Genomic DNA, 17,796 nt, shown 5'->3' with positions numbered 1-17,796 from the left:
AAAACACAAAAAGCTGTTACATGTTGATGTTATTGAAATTATGTAACTTCCAACCTTGAAGCAATAACAAGAAAATGTGCAAGGGGCCTGTGAGGCTTCTGCTTCTGGCTACTCTGTTAAATTGGTTATATACTTCGTCCTCAGTTTCTTCATGTGCAAGTGAGCAGATCAGAGACAGGTCGGGGTTGCAGGCCCATCGCACTGCTTACAGGTGACCTTGGGTGAGTTACTGTTGTTTCTGACTACAACGGTGATGATAATATAATACCTACCTTTCAATTTTTTGTGCAAATAAAAATAGTAACGTATGAGTATATAAGGTGCCTGTCATAGATTAGGTAATGATATATCTTTTTTTAAAATTTATATTGGGGAACAGTGTGTTTTTCTAGGACCCATCAGTCATTGTCCTTCAATCTAGTTGTGGAGGGCGCAGCTCACTGCCCGTGTGGGAATCGAACTGGCAACCCTGTTGTTCAGCACTTGCGCTCTAACCAGTTGAGCCATCTGGCTGTCCCTAATATCTATTTTTTAAATTCTTGTTTATTCTATGTTAGGGGTCCAAATTATTTGACAGAGAGGAGCCACATTTTTGTTTTCCCCAAATCTTAAAATGACCTGGATAGATCAAATCAAGATGATGGACTAATCAAATGGGCCACCAATATTCCTAAAAATAGTAAAAACTACATTTGTTTTTTTAAAAAAATGCAACACTGAACTACAAAATAATTAGTACTATTTGAAGACACGAACTTTGAGAAATTCCTTAAAGACTGAAGGCTTATAGGCCCTGTCTGACAGATGACACTATAGCTTGAAACATGTGGAAGAATAGCTCTGTTGGTGTTCCAGGTTTAGAAATTACAGATCCTAGGAATGGTGAGGTTCATTGGGAAATTGCACTGAAGTGTAGCAGGACAGATGAGCCCAATCCTCCTGATGTCTCCATGATTTGTTTCAAGTATTAGGTGTTTGTCCCTAAATTGAACTTATGTTCTCATCTACTTGGCCTTGGGTGAGTGGTGGAACAATGAGCCCCCATATTCAGTACAACCCAGTCTAAGCACAGAGTTGACCATCTCCACCCAGATGTTCAGAGCTTTTGGTCAGTGTTTTAACCCTGTTTTCTCAGTGATAAGCAGACAGCAAGGATACCAAACATTTGGGAAGCTTCTAACAAAGATTGGAGTCTCTCCTCTTCTTCCCAGAAAATACATATACACAACCAGAAAAGAGCTTTTGGAGACTAAATCAACAATGACGTACCATTACTCACCTATGAGAATTGCAACAATCCAAAACACCAACACCACCAAATGCTGGTGAGGATGTGAAGCAACAGGAACTCTTCATTCATTTCCGTTGGGAACGCAAAATGGTGCAGCCACTTTGAAAGACAGTTTGGTGGTTTCTTACAAAACTAAACATACTCTTACCCAACAATCCAGCAATCGTGCTCCTTGGTATTTAACCAAATAAATAACATGTATGTCTGCATAAAAACCTGCACACAGATGTTTACGAGTACAGCATCTTTATTCATAATTGACAAAACTTAGAAACAACCAAGATGCCCTTCTGTAGGTGAGTGGATAAATAAACGGCGGTCCATCCAGAAACAGAATATTAGTGCTAAAAAGACATGCGCTATCAAGCCATGGAAAGAATGGAGGAAACTTAAGTGCACATTACTAAGTGAAAGAAGCCAATCTGAAAGCCTACATACTGTGTGACTCCAACTGCATGACATTCTGGAAAAGGCAGAACTATGGAGACATTACAAAGATCAGAGGTTGCCAGGGTTGGGGAAAAGAGAGTGATGAACAGGTGGTGCACAGAGGATTTTTAGGGCAGTGCAGACACTCTATGATACTGTAGTGATGGATACATGTTATTATGCATATATCCAAACCCACAGGATGTACACCACCAAGAGTAACTCTAACATACTATGGACTTGGGTGATTCAGATGGTCAGTGTAGATTCATCAGTTCTAATAAAGCACCATTATGGGGGGGAGGGATGGGATGATGGGGGGAGCCCTGGGAGGGGGTACTGGGGATATTTAGGAAACCCCTGTACCTTTCTCTTTATTTTGCTGTTAATCTAAAACTACCTTTTTAAAAAGTAGTCTTAAAAAATATGTGGCGTGATTTGAAATACATATATTGCTTGGGGAGGAAAAACTGTTGATGACATGCAGTGTTGGATGCAGTGTTTAAGGCAAACAGAAACACTTATATTCTTTGTGGGCAGCTTGATAGCTATATTCTGTCCCAGGCTTTCACTTCTATGAATCCATTATAGAAACACATCTTTCTCTGCACAAGTGTGCCTCTAGGAAAACACCTTGTTTTTTTTCTTTTGGTTTTTTTGTTTATTAAATTTATTGGGGTGAAAATTGTTAGTAAAATTACATAGATTTCAGGTGTACAATTCTGTATTACATCATCTATAAATCCCATTGTGTGTTCATCACCCAGAGTCAGTTCTCCTTCCATCACCATATATTTGATCCCCCTTACCCTCATCTCCCACCCCCCACCCCCCACCCCCCTTACCCTCTGGCAACCACTAAACTATTATCTGTGTCTATGAGTTTCTGTTTCTCATTTGTTTGTCTTGTTCTTTTGTTGTTTTTGGTTTATATACCACATATCAGTGAAATCACATGGTTCTCTGCTTTTTCTGTCTGACTTATTTCGCTGAGCATTACTCTCTCAAGATCCATCCATGTTGTCACAAATGTTCCTATATCATCTTTTCTTACCGCCGAATAGTATTCCATTGTGTATATATACAACTTCTTTATCCATTCATCTATCGAAGGACATTTTGGTTGTTTCCATGTCTTGGCCACTATAAACAAAGCTGCAATGAACATTGGAGCACACGTGTCTTTATCTCTAAATGTTTTCAGATTTTTTGGGTAGATACCCAGGAGAGGGATTGCTGGGTCATATGGCAATTCTATTCGTAATTTTTTGAGGCACCTCCACACTGCCTTCCATAACGGCTGCACCAGTCTGCATTCCCACCAACAGTGTATGAGGGTTCCTTTTTTTCCACAGCCTCTCCAACATTTGTTACTATTTGTCTTGTTGATGATAGCCATTCTGACTGGGGTGAGGTGATATCTCATTCTGGTTTTGATTTGCATTTCTCTGATGATTAGTGATGTTGAACATTTTTTCATATGTCTATTTGCTATTTGTATGTCCTCTTTGGAGAAATGTCTCTTCAAGTCCTCTGCCCATTTTTCAATTGGGTTGTTTGTTTTTTTGTTGTTGAGTTGCATGAGTTCCTTGTATATTCTGGATACTAGCCCCTTATCGGAGGCACTGTTTGCAAAAATCTTCTCCCATTCAGTTGGTGGCCTCTTTATTTTGTCAACGGTTTCTTTTGCTGTGCAGAAGCTTTTAAGTTTCATATAGTCCCATTCGTTTATTTTAGCTTTTACTTCCATTGCCTTTGGAGTCAAGTTCATAAAATGCTCTTTGAACCCAAGGTCCATAAGTTTAGTACCTATGTTTTCTTCTATGCAGTTTATTGTGTCAGGTCTTATGCTTAAGTCTTTGATCCATTTTGAATTAACTTTGGTACATGGTGACAAATAGCAGTCCAGTTTCATTCTTTTGCACGTGGCTATCCAATTCTCCCAGCACCATTTATTAAAGAGGCTGTCTTTGCTCCATTGTATGTTTTTAGCTTCTTTGTCAAAAATTATCTGTCCATATTTATGTGGTTTTATTTCTGGGTTCTCAATTCTATTCCATTGGTCTATGTGTCTGTTTTTCTGCCAATACCATGCTGTTTTGATTATTGTTGCCCTGTAGTACAAGCCAAAGTCAGGAAGTGTGATACCTCCATTATTGTTCTTTTTCCTTAAGATCGCTTTGGCTATTCGGGGTCTTTTGTGGTTCCAAACAAATCTGATGATTTTTTGTTCTATTTCTTTAAAATATGCCATTGGGATTTTGATGGGGATTGCATTGAATCTGTATATTGCTTTGGGTAATATGGCCACTTTAACTATGTTGATTCTTCCAATCCATGAGCACGGAATGTCTTTCCATTTCTTTGTGTCTTCTTCAATTTCTTTCAAAAGTGTCTTATAGTTTTCAGCATATAGGTCTTTCACATCCTTGGTTAAGTTTATTCCTAGGTATTTTATTCTTTTTGCTGCAATTGCAAAAGGAATTGTTTTTTGTATTTCTTTTTCTGAGATTTCATTGTTAGTATATAGGAAGGCAATGGACTTTTGTGTGTTGATTTTGTAGCCGGCAACTTTACTGTATTCGTTGATTGTTTCTAATAGCTTTTTGGTGGAGTCTTTAGGGTTTTCTATGTATAGCATCATGTCATCTGCAAAGAGTGATAATTTAACTTCATTCCCAATCTGGATGCCTTTTATTTCTTTCTCTTGCCTGATTGCTCTGGCAAGGACTTCCAACACTATGTTGAAAAGCAGAGGTGATAGGGGACATCCCTGTCGTGTTCCTGAACGTAGAGCAAAGGGCTTCAGTTTTTCTCCATTAATTATGAGATTAGCAGAGGGCTTGTCATATATGGCCTTTATTATGTTAAGGTATTTTCCTTCTATACCCATTTTATTAAGTGTTTTAATCATAAATGGATGTTGTATCTTGTCAAATGCTTTTTCTGCATCAATTGATATAATCATATGATTTTTGTCCTTTATTTTGTTTATGTGATGTATCACATTGATGGATTTGTGGATGTTGAACCATCCTTGTGCCCCGGGGATGAACCCCACTTGGTCGTGATGAATAATCTTTTTAATGCATTGTTGTATTCGATTTGCTAGAATTTTGTTTAGGATTTTTGCATCGGTATTCATCAGAGATATTGGTCTGTAGTTTTCTTTTTTTGTGCTGTCCTTACCAGGTTTTGGTATCAGGGTAATGTTGGCCTCATAAAATGAGTTAGGGAGTACTGTCTCTTCTTCAATTTTTTGGAAGAGTTTGAGCAGGATAGGTATTAGATCTTCTTTGAAAGTTTGGTAGAATACACTAGTGAAGCCATCTGGTTCCGGACTTTTGCTTTTGGGAAGGTTTTGGATGACTGATTCAATTTCGTTACTGGTGATCGGTCTGTTTAGATTTTCCAGTTCTTCATGGTTCAGCCTTGGAAGGCTATATGTTTCTAAGAACTTGTCCATTTCTTCTAGGTTGTTGAATTTGGTGGCATATAGTCCTTCATAGTATTCTTGGATGATCCTTTGTATTTCTGTGGTGTCTGTGATAACTTCCCCTTTTATGTTTCTGATTTTGTTAATCAGTGTCTTCTCTCTTTTTATCTTAGTGAGGCTAGCCAAGGGTTTGTCAATTTTGTTAATCTTTTCAAAGAACCAGCTCTTTGTCATATTAATGTTTTCTATTGTCTTTTTGTTCTCTATTTCATTTAGTTCTGCTCTAATTTTTGTTATTTCCTTTCTTCTGCTGACCTTGGGTTTTACTTGTTCTTCTTTTTCTAGTTCTTTAAGGTGTAACATGAGGTTATTTATTTGGGAGTTTTCTTGTTTCTTGAGATAGGCCTGTAATGAGATAAATTTCCCTCTTAAAACTGCTTTCGCTGCATCCCCAAAATTTTGGTAGGATGTATTTTCATTGTCATTTGTTTCTATGTATCTTTTGTCTCTCCTCTAACTTCTTCTTTGACCCAGTCCTTCTTTAAAAGTATGTTGTTTAATCTCCATGTATTTGTGTTTTTTCCCGCTTTCTTTTTACAGTTGATATCCAATTTCAAAGCCTTATGATCAGAGAATATGCATGGTATGATTTCAATCTTCTTAAATTTGTTGAGACTGATTTTATGTCCCAATATATGGTCTATCCTTGAGAATGTTCCGTGTACACTAGAGAAGAATGTATAGTCTGATGTTTTAGGATGAAGTGCTCTATAAATGTCAATTATGTCCATTTCATCTAATGTGTCATTTAGGGCTACTAGTTCGTTCTTTATTTTCTGTTTGGATGATCTATCCATAGCTGTCAATGATGTATTTAAGTCCCCTAGTATAATTGTGTTTTGGTCAATTTCTCCCTTTAGTTCTGTTAGTAGTTGCTTGGTGTATTTCGGTGCTCCCTGATTGGGGGCATAAATATTGATGACTGTTATGTCTTCTTGTTGTACAGTCCCCTTCACCATTATGAAATGTCCATCTTTGTCTCTTGTTATCTTTTTCACCTTGAAGTCTGTTTCATCTGATATCGTTATGGCTACACCTGATTTTCTCTGAGTACAATTTGCTTGGAGTGTCTATTTCCACCCTTTCACTTTGAGTCTATGCTTGTCCTTGAAGCTGAGATGTGTCTCTTGGAGACAGCATATGGTTGGGTTTAGTATTTTGATCCAATCTGCTGCTCTGTGTCTTTTTATTGGTGAGTTCAGTCCATTTACATTTAGGGTGATTATTGATATGTGAGGATTTCCTGTCATTCTATCTTTAGTTTTCTGGTAAGGCTGTGTCTCCATTGTTTCTTTGCCTTTTTGTTGTTGTCTATTATTTCTGTGTGGTGGTATTCTATGATGTTTCCCTCTGTTTCTTCTTTTATTACAGTATGTATTTCAGTTCTGGATTTTTTTTGAGTAGTTACCGTTAAGTTTATGTAAGAGAAAGTTTGATATTTAGAGTATTATATTTTCTTCAGCATGCTTACTTTCTCCATTCCCGTATTCCGGTTCAGGCCTTTACTTCACCCCTTTTATATTTTGGTTGCCACAAATTGTCCCTGTTGATGGTGGTCGAATAGCCTCTTTTAGTATTTCTTGTAGTGCAGGTCATGGGTTAGAAAATTCCCTCAGCTTCTGTATGCTGGGTATATTATTCTTGGTCATAATTTCTCTCTTTCAGTAGTTTGAATATTTGGTTCCATGCCCTCCTGGCTTGTAGAGTTTGCTGAAAAATCTTATGATATTCTAATGGGCTTAGGAAAGCACTTTGAAGCATGGTAACCATGAAAAAATAAAGAAGGAATTAACCCAGTTTTATGTTGTAGCAGAACGGTGGGCTGCCATAAAGCTATGGAGAGAGATGGAAGTAACTGTTATACAGGTGTGCTAAGCTGTCCACAATATACTAAGAAGAAAAAGGAAATTTCAAAATAGTACAGGTGCTATTATCTTACCTTCTTTTAATGTATGTAATCTAGCATCTTTACTAGACAGTAGTTGGAAGGAATAAAGAACAAACTGTTAATAGTGGTTATCTTGCTGATGGAATTATGGGGGAACTTTACTATGTAATTCTGTATGTCTGTAATTTGAGCTTTTCATAACCATATCAGAAAACAAATAACTTTTTAAAGAGAATTTAAACAATCAGAAAAAGAAGTAACTTCAAGTAGCAGTGGAGAGGGGGAGGAGTAGGTAGTTACCACGCCAAGGTTGCAGAGACCAGGTTGCAGAGAACCAAACTGTACAACTTCTGAGGACCTTTCTCTAAAATGTTGTGGTTTAATGGGCTGTTACATGAGTCCTTCTGCACACACTATTTTAACTACAGTAGCACATGGAAAATGCTGGTATTAGAGTTCTCTTCCCCTTTATTATTATAGCTATAACAAGGTTCTGAAACTAGGCTCTGAACAGCTGCTCTGCAGGGTTTAGTGCTGGCTGCCCAACAGGATGTGAGCAGGTCCCTCGGCGCCCAGGCCACATGGACGACTAGTGCAGGTAACAACTCCAGAACACATGTCAGTTCTTTTAACTATCTTCACCTCTCTGGTATAGAGCACCAATGAGGTAGTTTTTCTTTTAAGCATGCACTTGTTTTCCATGTGACAATTTTATAGATAACACCAAGATAAAGCTAAATTTTGGAAATTTTAAGTTGGGCTGCTCTCAGAACAGGAGTCCTATCTTGCCTCAGGCCCAGTCTGTATCCCTGACCTAGTCAATTGCTTTTTCAGCTAATTCACACTGAAGCATGACAGTTGCTTCATTTGCTTTTCCTGAATTTGCCCTCTCAAAGGAATATTCACTGTAAGTGGAGTGATGATGTATACACATGCTGTGATATATTCAACCATTCCCTTATCTGTGGACATTTGGGTTGTTTCCCTTTTTGAGTTTTAGTGCATGTTTCCAGGTTGCTTTCAAAACCATTATAGTAATGTACACTCCCACCTGCAATTTATAAAATGCCCATTTCCCTGCCACTTTATTTTTTAAATTATTTTTGTATTCTTGAACAGGTAATACATGTAAGTGGCATAAATTTTTTGAGTACACAGTTAAAATTTTCAGTTTTCTATACCTAATATTGATAGAGTTGCCATCAAAGACATCTAAAAAAGCTGGGTCACTACGAAAACATCTTAAAATCATCAATGAGGTCTCATTGGGCCCAGATCTGAGAGGGCTTGTGAGCAGCTTTATGCCTTGGGGATGTTTGCCAGAAATATTAAAGAGCAAATATATCACTGGGAACCACTATATAGCAGAGATGATCAACAATGTGAAACATTATTTAAAAAAATAAATAAAAACCAACTAATAAAATCAGTAGCCAGATCAATGCAGGGAAAAAAAAAAAAAAAAAAAAAAAGGAGAAACCACCAGGTCACCAGTAGGAAGACTATAAAAATTGCTCACTACAGATTCTGAAAACATTTAAAGGAAAATAAAAGTATATGATGCACAACTTTATGCCAGAAAATTTAGATATTATTGTGTGTGTTCTAGAAAAAACACACACAATAAAACTGTCAGAAGAAGAAATAGAAAAATCTGAATTATCTATAACTATTAAATTGAATTCATCATTTCAAACCATCTCACAAAGAATACCACAGGCCTATATTATTTATTAACAAATTCTATCAAGCAACTTGTATGCTTAAGACCAGCATAACCATACTACAGACTGTCAAAGACAGTACAAGAAAGGAAAATTATATATCACTCTTAACTAATGAATACAGATTCAAGAGAAACTAAAATATTAGTAAACCAAATAGCCATATATAAATAGGATGATGCATCTTGACTACATTAGATTTATTCAAGAAATACCTGGTTGATTTAAGGATAAAATGCAAACATTATATGATTATCTTAATGTTTATAGACAAAAGAGGGGAATAATGGAAGGAAGGCAGGTGGAAAGGCAGACAGCCTTTTACCATTCTAGAAGTAGAAGGGAACTCCTTAGTCTGACAGAGTATCTACAGAAAACAACATTCGTCCACTCCTAGCCACATACCCAACAGAAGTGGAAACATATATCCACATGAAAACTTATACACAAATTTTTTAATTATGCTGCACTGTCCATAATAGCCAAAATGTGGAAACAACACAAATGTCCATCAGCTGATGAATGGGTAAATAAAATGTGAAATATTATTTGGCAATTAAAAGGAATAAAGTGTTGCCACATGTCACAACATGGATGAACCTCAAAAACATTATGCACACTGCGAGAAGCCAGACACAAGAAGCCATGTAGTGTATGATTCCATTGATATGAAAAGTCCAGAACAGGCAAATCTGCAGAGTCAGAAAGTAGATGAGTGGTTGCCGAGGAGAGGAGGGTGCGAATTGGAGCACGATGGGGAGTTGCTGCCAGTGGGTGTGGGGTTTCTTTATGGGATGATCAAAATGTTCTCAAAATAGGTGGTGGTGATGGCTCCCAGCTGTAAATTTATTCAAAAGCAATGAATTGCGTACCTTAAAAGGGTGAACTTTATGGTATGTAAATTATACTCAGTAAAGCCGTTATTTAAAAAAATACTCAATGGTGAAATATTGAAAATTTTCCCTTTCTGGTAATGAGACAAGCAGGTCCACTGTAGCTCCTAGCCAGTGCAATAAAGCGGGGGGGAAAAAGTATAAGAAGAAAATTTTAAACTCTTCTTAGTCTCAGGTGATATGGAAAATCTGAAATAACTTTCAGATAAGTTATTAAAATCATCTGAAGAATTTACACAGCATAAAAATCAATTGTGTCTTTTTGCAGTTAGAGAAAGAAATCAAGGAAAGGATGTACTTTATATATCAAGTATATTAAAAATATATATCAAGTACATAGGAATAATCTAACCAAAGATGAGCAAAGTAACTTCAGAGAAAATGTTGAGAGAAATTAAAGGAGACAATGTGGGGGAAGGGAGGTACCACCCTCAGGGAGTGGAGCACTCAGGATTGCAAAAATACCATTTGTACATAAACTGATCCGACCTGATGCATTTTCAATCAAAATCCTAACAGTTTACCTTGTTGGGTTTTTTTGTGGGGGTAGGCACAAGAGGGGGGCAGGGTTGGAACTTGACAAATTCTAAATGTATATGGAAATACAAAGGCCAAAGAGTTGCCAAACCATTCTTGAAGAAGAACAAGGCTAGAGGACATTCTATCTTAAATATCAACTCTTATTATAAGAAATGACAGTAATTAAGACAGTGTAGAAATGACGTAAGGATGAACAATGAACCAGTAGAACAGAAAGCAGCCCAAAGGACTCGTTCACATTGGGCTACTTGGTTTATGAGAGAAGTGGCCCTGCCAGGTATGGGGACGCCTCACCTCAGCCAGGATGGTTTAGAGGGACTGAGGGATGAAGACAGAGAATCTGCAGATGTGAAAACAGGCCTGGACTGGTTCTGTTATGCTCCTGAGACTAGAACCAGCATCAGTGGACAGAGAGTACAGACAGGCTGATTTGGGCTTAGTTTAAAAACAAACAAACAGCCCATCACCAGAACTGCCTTACTAAGCTGCCTGATGAGGTCTGAGTCTGTTTGAGGATTCTGGTCAGACCAGACGACATTGTGCTGGGAATGCCAGAGAAGGCATCGCTGAAGGCCCGGAACGCCACCGTACCATTTATGCGATAAGGTTCCATGCTTCTTTGAGTCTGCCTCCTTAAGATAGTGTTGTCAGGCCACAGGGACATTGGAGGCCCGTCTTTCTCAGGGACTTCCCTCAGATCCTGAGCAGAGTTTGATCATGGGCCAGGTTTGGTAAAATGGTCCACATGGAATGTCAATGGTGGGTTCTAGGTCAGGTTCTCCGTACATGGGTTCTCCAGCCCACTGCCATCCCCTGACGTCCCACGTCTGGAACAGATCCTGAGTCTCCATGCTAAACACGTCAGGTGGCGGACACATCGATGGTTCCTCTGCATTACATCTGGGTGTAGAGAGAAACTCCAGCAAGCAGATAGTCAAGGTGCTTGCTGAGGAGGTCTAGTTGCTGAGGTCTTGATAAGAGGAACTAATCATAACAGTTCCTTGTTTTTGAGAATTAAGTATAAGAAATAACATTCAATATAGCAGCTGTCCCTGACAGAGCCTGTCATGTCTTCATCTCAGCTTCGTTTGATTTCCTGTCCTGCGGCAGGAATGTTCCATCTGGAGGCTGGAAAAGGAGAAGGGACTGAGGCAGGAGTCCAAATGAAAGTTCTCATACGAAGTTCCAGGGTACATAAGTTACAATCAAGCGAGCAAGACGTTAAATAAATTGGGGTTCCATTCTCTCACCTTGACAAGTATCCTTTACAATGACCTGGAGATCTGGGGTCAGACTTCGAACCCTGAGCTCCTGAGTATTCACCTCTAGAGAAGCATGGCGGCTCGTGAAGGAATGGCTGACCCCTCCCACCCCAAGAAGGCGGCCACCCAGGCTGGGAACTGCCGGTGGGGATGCCTACCTGTACTCCCACACTCCTCAGCCCCCACAAGCAAAAGCTTTGGGGCAGGGTTTGCTCTCTCAGCAGAGTGGTGTGTCCTCAGGGTGACAGAGCCAGGGAGGAGGCCTGCATGGGCCCAGAAACAAAACCACATGGCCAGGGGCTCTGGGGTGTCAGGTGCCCAGAGCATGATCTTGAGGGAGGCGCTTGCTGGGGGAGAGGTCGTGGGCACTTTGCTTAGTGGGGAGTGGCATGGCCAGAGGAGAGCCAGCACGGTGCCCACTGAGAGCCCCCCCAGAGATCCCTTCGCCCAGGTCTAAGTGTGAGACTAGATTAAAAGCCAGGAAGTATCATGAATGGTAACCATAGTTTCCAGAGAGAGAGCAAGTATAGGAGTGTGGTGAGGACTTGGGTGGGGGGTCTCCGTGTAATGCAGCATGCTTCCCAGACGATGCCTTCCTTACGTGATGACACATTTCTAAATGTACTGCGCTCGGGATGCGGGAAGTGCGATCATAAGTAACACAAATCAGAGAAATTGTTCTGAAGTAATCTGGTTTGGGGGATATAAAAGGTACAGCAGATACACATGTGAGAAGCGAGTAGGTTCTCGTACATGCCTGAAGACAGCATCTTTGAACTTGTCCACAAGTCCAAGGAGCAGACCTTTACGTTCACCAAGCCCGTCTTGGGCGTGGAGTCACACCTCTATCTTTTTGGACTCATGAGCTGAACCTGAATGACTTGACTATGTTAAGAGAGTTACATTCAAACCCAGGTGTTAAATGAAGGCAGTGACTACATCTTGGAGGGCTCACAGTGCAGCCCTTTTTTGGACCCAGAACCTGGCTTTTTTGCATAATCAGAATTTGTTCCTCCTCACCTACTAATATACTCACGCTTCTGTCAGCCAGAAAAGACTCTTCCTATGTCGTGCCTGGCTGTCCTCAAACTGCCATCTATTCCTTCTTCCCATTCTCTACTCAATTTCTTGAAAAAGTAATCTACAGGAAATGCCTCCACGTATTTACCTCCCATTTGTTTTTCATTCTATTGCAATTCTGCTGCAGCATTTTTGGCTATCGTAAAAGTGTCCTCTCAAACGTCCCAGTGGCCCCTGAAGCCATCTAGTCGGCCTTCTTTTTTCTTATGTTTTCTTATTGTCATATTCTTGGAAGTCGATCTGCTCTTCTTTCTTTCTTATCATCTTTCACTGCCCCACCGCTTGTTTACATTGTAAATGTTGATGCTCACATCCTTCCCCCCCCCCCATGATCTTGTTCATTCATTAAGCAAACATCAGCGAGCACTGATTACATCGCTTTAACAGACGCCAGTGAGCTGCAGATCTAAGTTCTAAACTGTTTCCTGAGCTTTCTATTCAAATGGCCAACTTCCATCTGGTCAGTGTGGTTTGGGTCTCTCCCCAGCACTGCCTCAGCACACAGAGAACAAGACGTACTGTCTCCCCCCAAACTCGTTATTCCTCCTTATCCTTAGCATAGATACTTCATGAAAATGCACAAATGCAGGATTTCGGCCACCGTAGCCTGGGACTTTATGTGTCACCAGTAAAAACTACAAGGGAGTTGCAAATTGGGTTTTTGTGTCCGCGCACCTGAGAATTAAGAAGTTGCCCTTTCCAGGTTAGGATTCTGCTAATGAAATAGATTAACGAGGTATGTGTAGCCTTGAGAAAGGCAACAGAACAGAGCTCTTAAGTTAATCAGTGAGGGGAGAAACAAAGAGAAAACAGCGTGAATATCAGGGTGGATCAAACTGACAAGTGGCTAGATAGCAAGCTATGTCCTGAGTCAAACTGCAAACAGCCTAAGTCTAATTACATTATTGATTTACCGAATTTCACTCTTACACTTCGATTTAGAGGAGGAAAGCTGGAGCATTGCATGCGGAAACTAAAGCTTCGCAGAGTTAAGTCATTTGCCTAGTTTGCTGAGAAATGGGAGAACCGAGAGGGATTCCAGGTTGGGCCGATTTCTTTTTCCACAACAGTCAGGCTGGAGTCTCTGGTCAGCTCTCTGCAGCATTCCTGCCCCAGCAGACGCCTCAGCACGGCAAAGCTGTATTCCACAGCCCTCAGCAGCATTATGGCTCCACACACCCATAAAGCCTGAGTCAGATGCCTTCGAGATGAAAACCAGATTACCCGGGTGCTTGGAGGGAAGATGCAGAGAGTCACTGCAAAGCTGTCCAGGCTGGAAGTCATCTCTGCCACCTGCTTCCCAGTGAGGACCGGGTGAGTCACACCCTCCTCTGGGATTAGGTTCTTAGTCTTTAAAGGGGGACCACTATGGACTACTCAGGTGTTTTTCTCTTGCATTCTGGATGTGGTGTTCCCGTGTTGGAGAAAGCCACCACCGCAGCCACAACTACCAGAACTAGTCTTTTCCTGTCATTTTCCTTCTGCAGACCCTGAAACCCATGATTAGCGTGAGGTTTATGAAAGGATTCCACATATGGTAGTTTTAACATTTGCTACAAATGGGGATTCTTTTCCTCTGATACACTGTCTGAAAGAGATGGCTATAAACCAGAGTAACCACAATATTTACAAAGGTATTTAGTGAAAAAGACGACTTTGGCAACCAGTGTAACCCATCACTCTTGGGGGATAAAGCTCGACTGAGGTTTAATAAATCAAAACATAGTGTGTTTGTCCACAGCTTCATTTTTTCCTCATTACTGGTGGGTGATATCATCTTTTTCGTTTCCATTAGAATCTTTTAGCATCCAGGAGTAGGAAAAAATTAATGTTAACTTCATTTATTATTCTGTATTTCAATTTTTAAAGAGAAATTTAATTTTAATTCTGCCAGATATATGAATGAAGTTTTCAAACTGTTCTCATGGATTTATGAAATTTTTATAAGAATAGTATTCTGGAAATTACTGACTTTTTTGTATATTTGCAAGGATATTGTTTTGGAATTATGTTCTTTCCTCATTTTGCCCAGATGAGACTGATCTTAAATAGAACATAATTAAGACTACTCCCCCCCCACACACACACACAATATAGAGCAAAAAAGAAAATTTAGAAATTGCTAGAAAATGTAAAGACAAACGTCATCCATAATCATACCACTGTTGAGATTAATTGTGCATAAATAATAGTATTTTAAAGTACGATACTCGTCTTTCCCTGAGTTGTTCTGCCAGAGTGCCGAGTTTGAGTGTTGCCGCTCACCAGCACAAGTGTACATAACCGTCTTGCCACAATGAAGTAAATTAACAACATTAAAAACAAACGTACTTTTAAAAAAAAACTCAAGTCCCCGTGTTCTGATAGCCTGCACTTTTCTTCAGGCCCTATCTTAAGTACCTTCTTTTCCACAGTTCCCCATAATGCTCTGGTTCTGCTGCTTGGCCAGCACTGAGGTCACCCTGCTTTGTATTATGAATAGTGGTTTCTATCTGTTTTCCCCCAATAGGATGTAAATTCCGTGGTGACTTATATATACCAGTGATTAAGTCATGCAAGTTTTTACTGAGTGAGCCTTGAGCTCATTACTGAAATTTGTAACAGCAAAGAAGGGTGACATACTTCTTACAGTGCGAGTCAGTTCCAACCAATAGCTGCCTCAGCATTAAGCAGTGTAATTATTTCTGTGCTGGGGAGTGAGGTGTTATGGAAATATGTAGGACGTACCTGTGTGGACTTGTTAGAGCAGGCTTTAGAACATTCTACCCAGATGATCCTCCACTCCTTTCAACACTCAGTTCTCTTGGCTTTCACGGCCCCACTCCTGTGTCTCCCGTATCAATCTCTTCTGCTGGCTCCTTCTCCTCGTCCTGATCTCAGGCCTGAACCTCTTCTCTATCTTTAATTTTTCTCAAGGTGAGTTTGATCATCCATGTACTATCTGTATGCTGGTAATTTCAGCTGCTTTCTTGACAAGTCTGTTTGAATGTCTAGGAAGCCTCTCAAACCTAATATCCAAGTATTTATTAAATATGTCTACAGTCATATTTAAACTGAACCTTGAAGGTTAAATAAGAGTTTGGTCACAGAGGGATAAGATAAGGGATAATGTTCTAGGCCTAGAGGAGAGTGGGAAAAGGTCTGTGATGTGATGACACAGGCACCTTGTGGGAAGTGGAAGTGATCGCGAGGTCTGGAGGGTGCGAGAGAAGTGTCTTTGGAAATGGTGTTGAAGGTGTGGGGCTTTCCCCAAAGGCTGCTGGGGAGGAGCATAACCAGTTCTGCATTTCAGAGGATAACTCTGTGGTGTGGCTTAGGAAGCAAGTGGAAAAATCAGTCTAAAGACAGCACCGCTGCAGTGCTTTTGTGAGGATGGGGGGAACTCAAGAGATACTTGAGTAATTAGGTAAAATCAACAAGACTTAAGATGGAGGGGCCAGGGAGGAAGAAGATGAGCAGCTGCCTGGTGGTAGAGCCATTTCCTGACATGAGCACAGGCAGAGGAGAAAGATCACGTCATCAGTTCTGCAGATTGGAGAACCCTGGGCCGGGTACTGCCGATCCCATGGCATGTGGTTCGTGGTGCTCAAGACTGAATGAGATTAAAGACCAGGGTATATAATCAGTCCTTTGGACAAGATTTACAACAAGGACAGGAACTTAAGAGAATTTTAAAACTCTGCAAAATAAGCACTTTCTCACTTAGTTGATAGAAATGAAAGTTGATAGATTCTTTATATAGGTCATTTCATTAGCCTTTACTAAATGTTAAGCCATTCTGCTTCTAAGATTCTATCTAACAAAAATTTCTGCATGAATGTAGAAAAATGTCTTACAAGGATATTCATTGTAGTGTATAAAATAGTGAAAATTACAAATAACTCAAGATTGTCAGTGTAAGACTGGCTAGATTACAGTGTATTGTATGTTTTTGCAGTGGCTTAGCTAATTGCCTTAAGTATAACCAAGTAGATTTGTGTTTGTTGGCATGGGATATATCTTAGATAAATTAAATGGCAAAAGCAATCATAAATAACATGTATTGCAAGTGTGTTTTATTGAGCATTTTGTATATCCCAGCAATATATGTAAAGAACTCCAAAAGGCGGTAAGGAAAAGACAGACACCTGGTAGAAAAATGGACAATTTGAACAGAGTAGTCACAAAAATCAAAATTCAAACAGCCAATAAATGCATATGTTGACTCCAGCAGTAAAAGAAGGAAAAACTGTTTGAATTCACCATGAGATAGCATTGCACACCCACCAGAACGATTAATAGTAAAAAGACTGAAAGTACCAATTGGTAGAATATGGAACAATGGTATTCTCATACACTGCTTCTTAAGTTGGTACAAACACTGATATTTTGTGTAAAAGCTGAAGGAACACAAACCCCTTCGTATATATCCAAAAGAATTGTGTGCACATGTATATCAAGAAACATGCACACAAATGCCACTGCAGCATTCTATGTTATAGCTCCAAACTTGAAATAACCCAGATGTTCTTTAACAGGAGAATGGAAAAATACAAATTATTATATTTTCATGTCATGAAATACTCTTTATGATTAAAAAGAACAAACGACGTATTTGTAGAGCTGCACACAACATTGTAGATGGATCTCACAAAATCCTGGGCAATAAAACTAGACTGAAAACAATGTATACTTTCAGGTTTAAAACTGGGTGGAACTAAACTATAGTGTTTAGGGTTGCACACTTAAGTAGAAAACTGTAAGTTATTTGCATAAAAATCAAGGTAGTCTCACCTTTAGAGGAAAGTGAGGAGCACGTGATTGGGAAGAGGACTGCCAGCGGGCTCCGGGGGGGCTGGCTGGATTCTGTTAGGACATACGTTACATTTTATGTATTATTTTGTAAGTTAGTTTCAGGTGTACAAAGCAACTATAATAGGTAAGACATTCACACCCCTCACAAAGTGATAACCCCCTCCCCCAAGATGTCAGGGGTCTCTGACATCTTACATAGCTGTAACAATACCATTCACTATCTTCCTCCACCCTCCTGCCCTGTGACAACATATATGTAAACATATATATTAAATTACAGTTGACACAGTGCAGCGGTCAGGCATCTACACAGTCTGTGAAGCGATCCCCGTGATAAGTCCAGTGCCCATCTGGCACCTTACATGATCTTTACAACATTGTTGATTATATTCCCCATAC

At 39.7% G+C, this 17,796-nt stretch overlaps 1 protein-coding gene across 2 annotated transcripts in view; it reads left to right on the top strand.

Annotated features, from left to right (window-relative positions):
• Nucleotides 1-17,796, top strand: part of CENPP (centromere protein P) — a 229,503-nt gene that overhangs the window by 186,215 nt on the left and 25,492 nt on the right. The window lies entirely within an intron of this gene.

Source organism: Rhinolophus sinicus, chromosome 16, assembly GCF_057876585.1.
Source record: "Rhinolophus sinicus isolate RSI-liver-muscle chromosome 16, RSI-T2T, whole genome shotgun sequence".
Lineage (NCBI taxonomy): Eukaryota > Metazoa > Chordata > Mammalia > Chiroptera > Rhinolophidae > Rhinolophus > Rhinolophus sinicus.
This window is presented reverse-complemented; position numbering and strand designations above follow the sequence as displayed.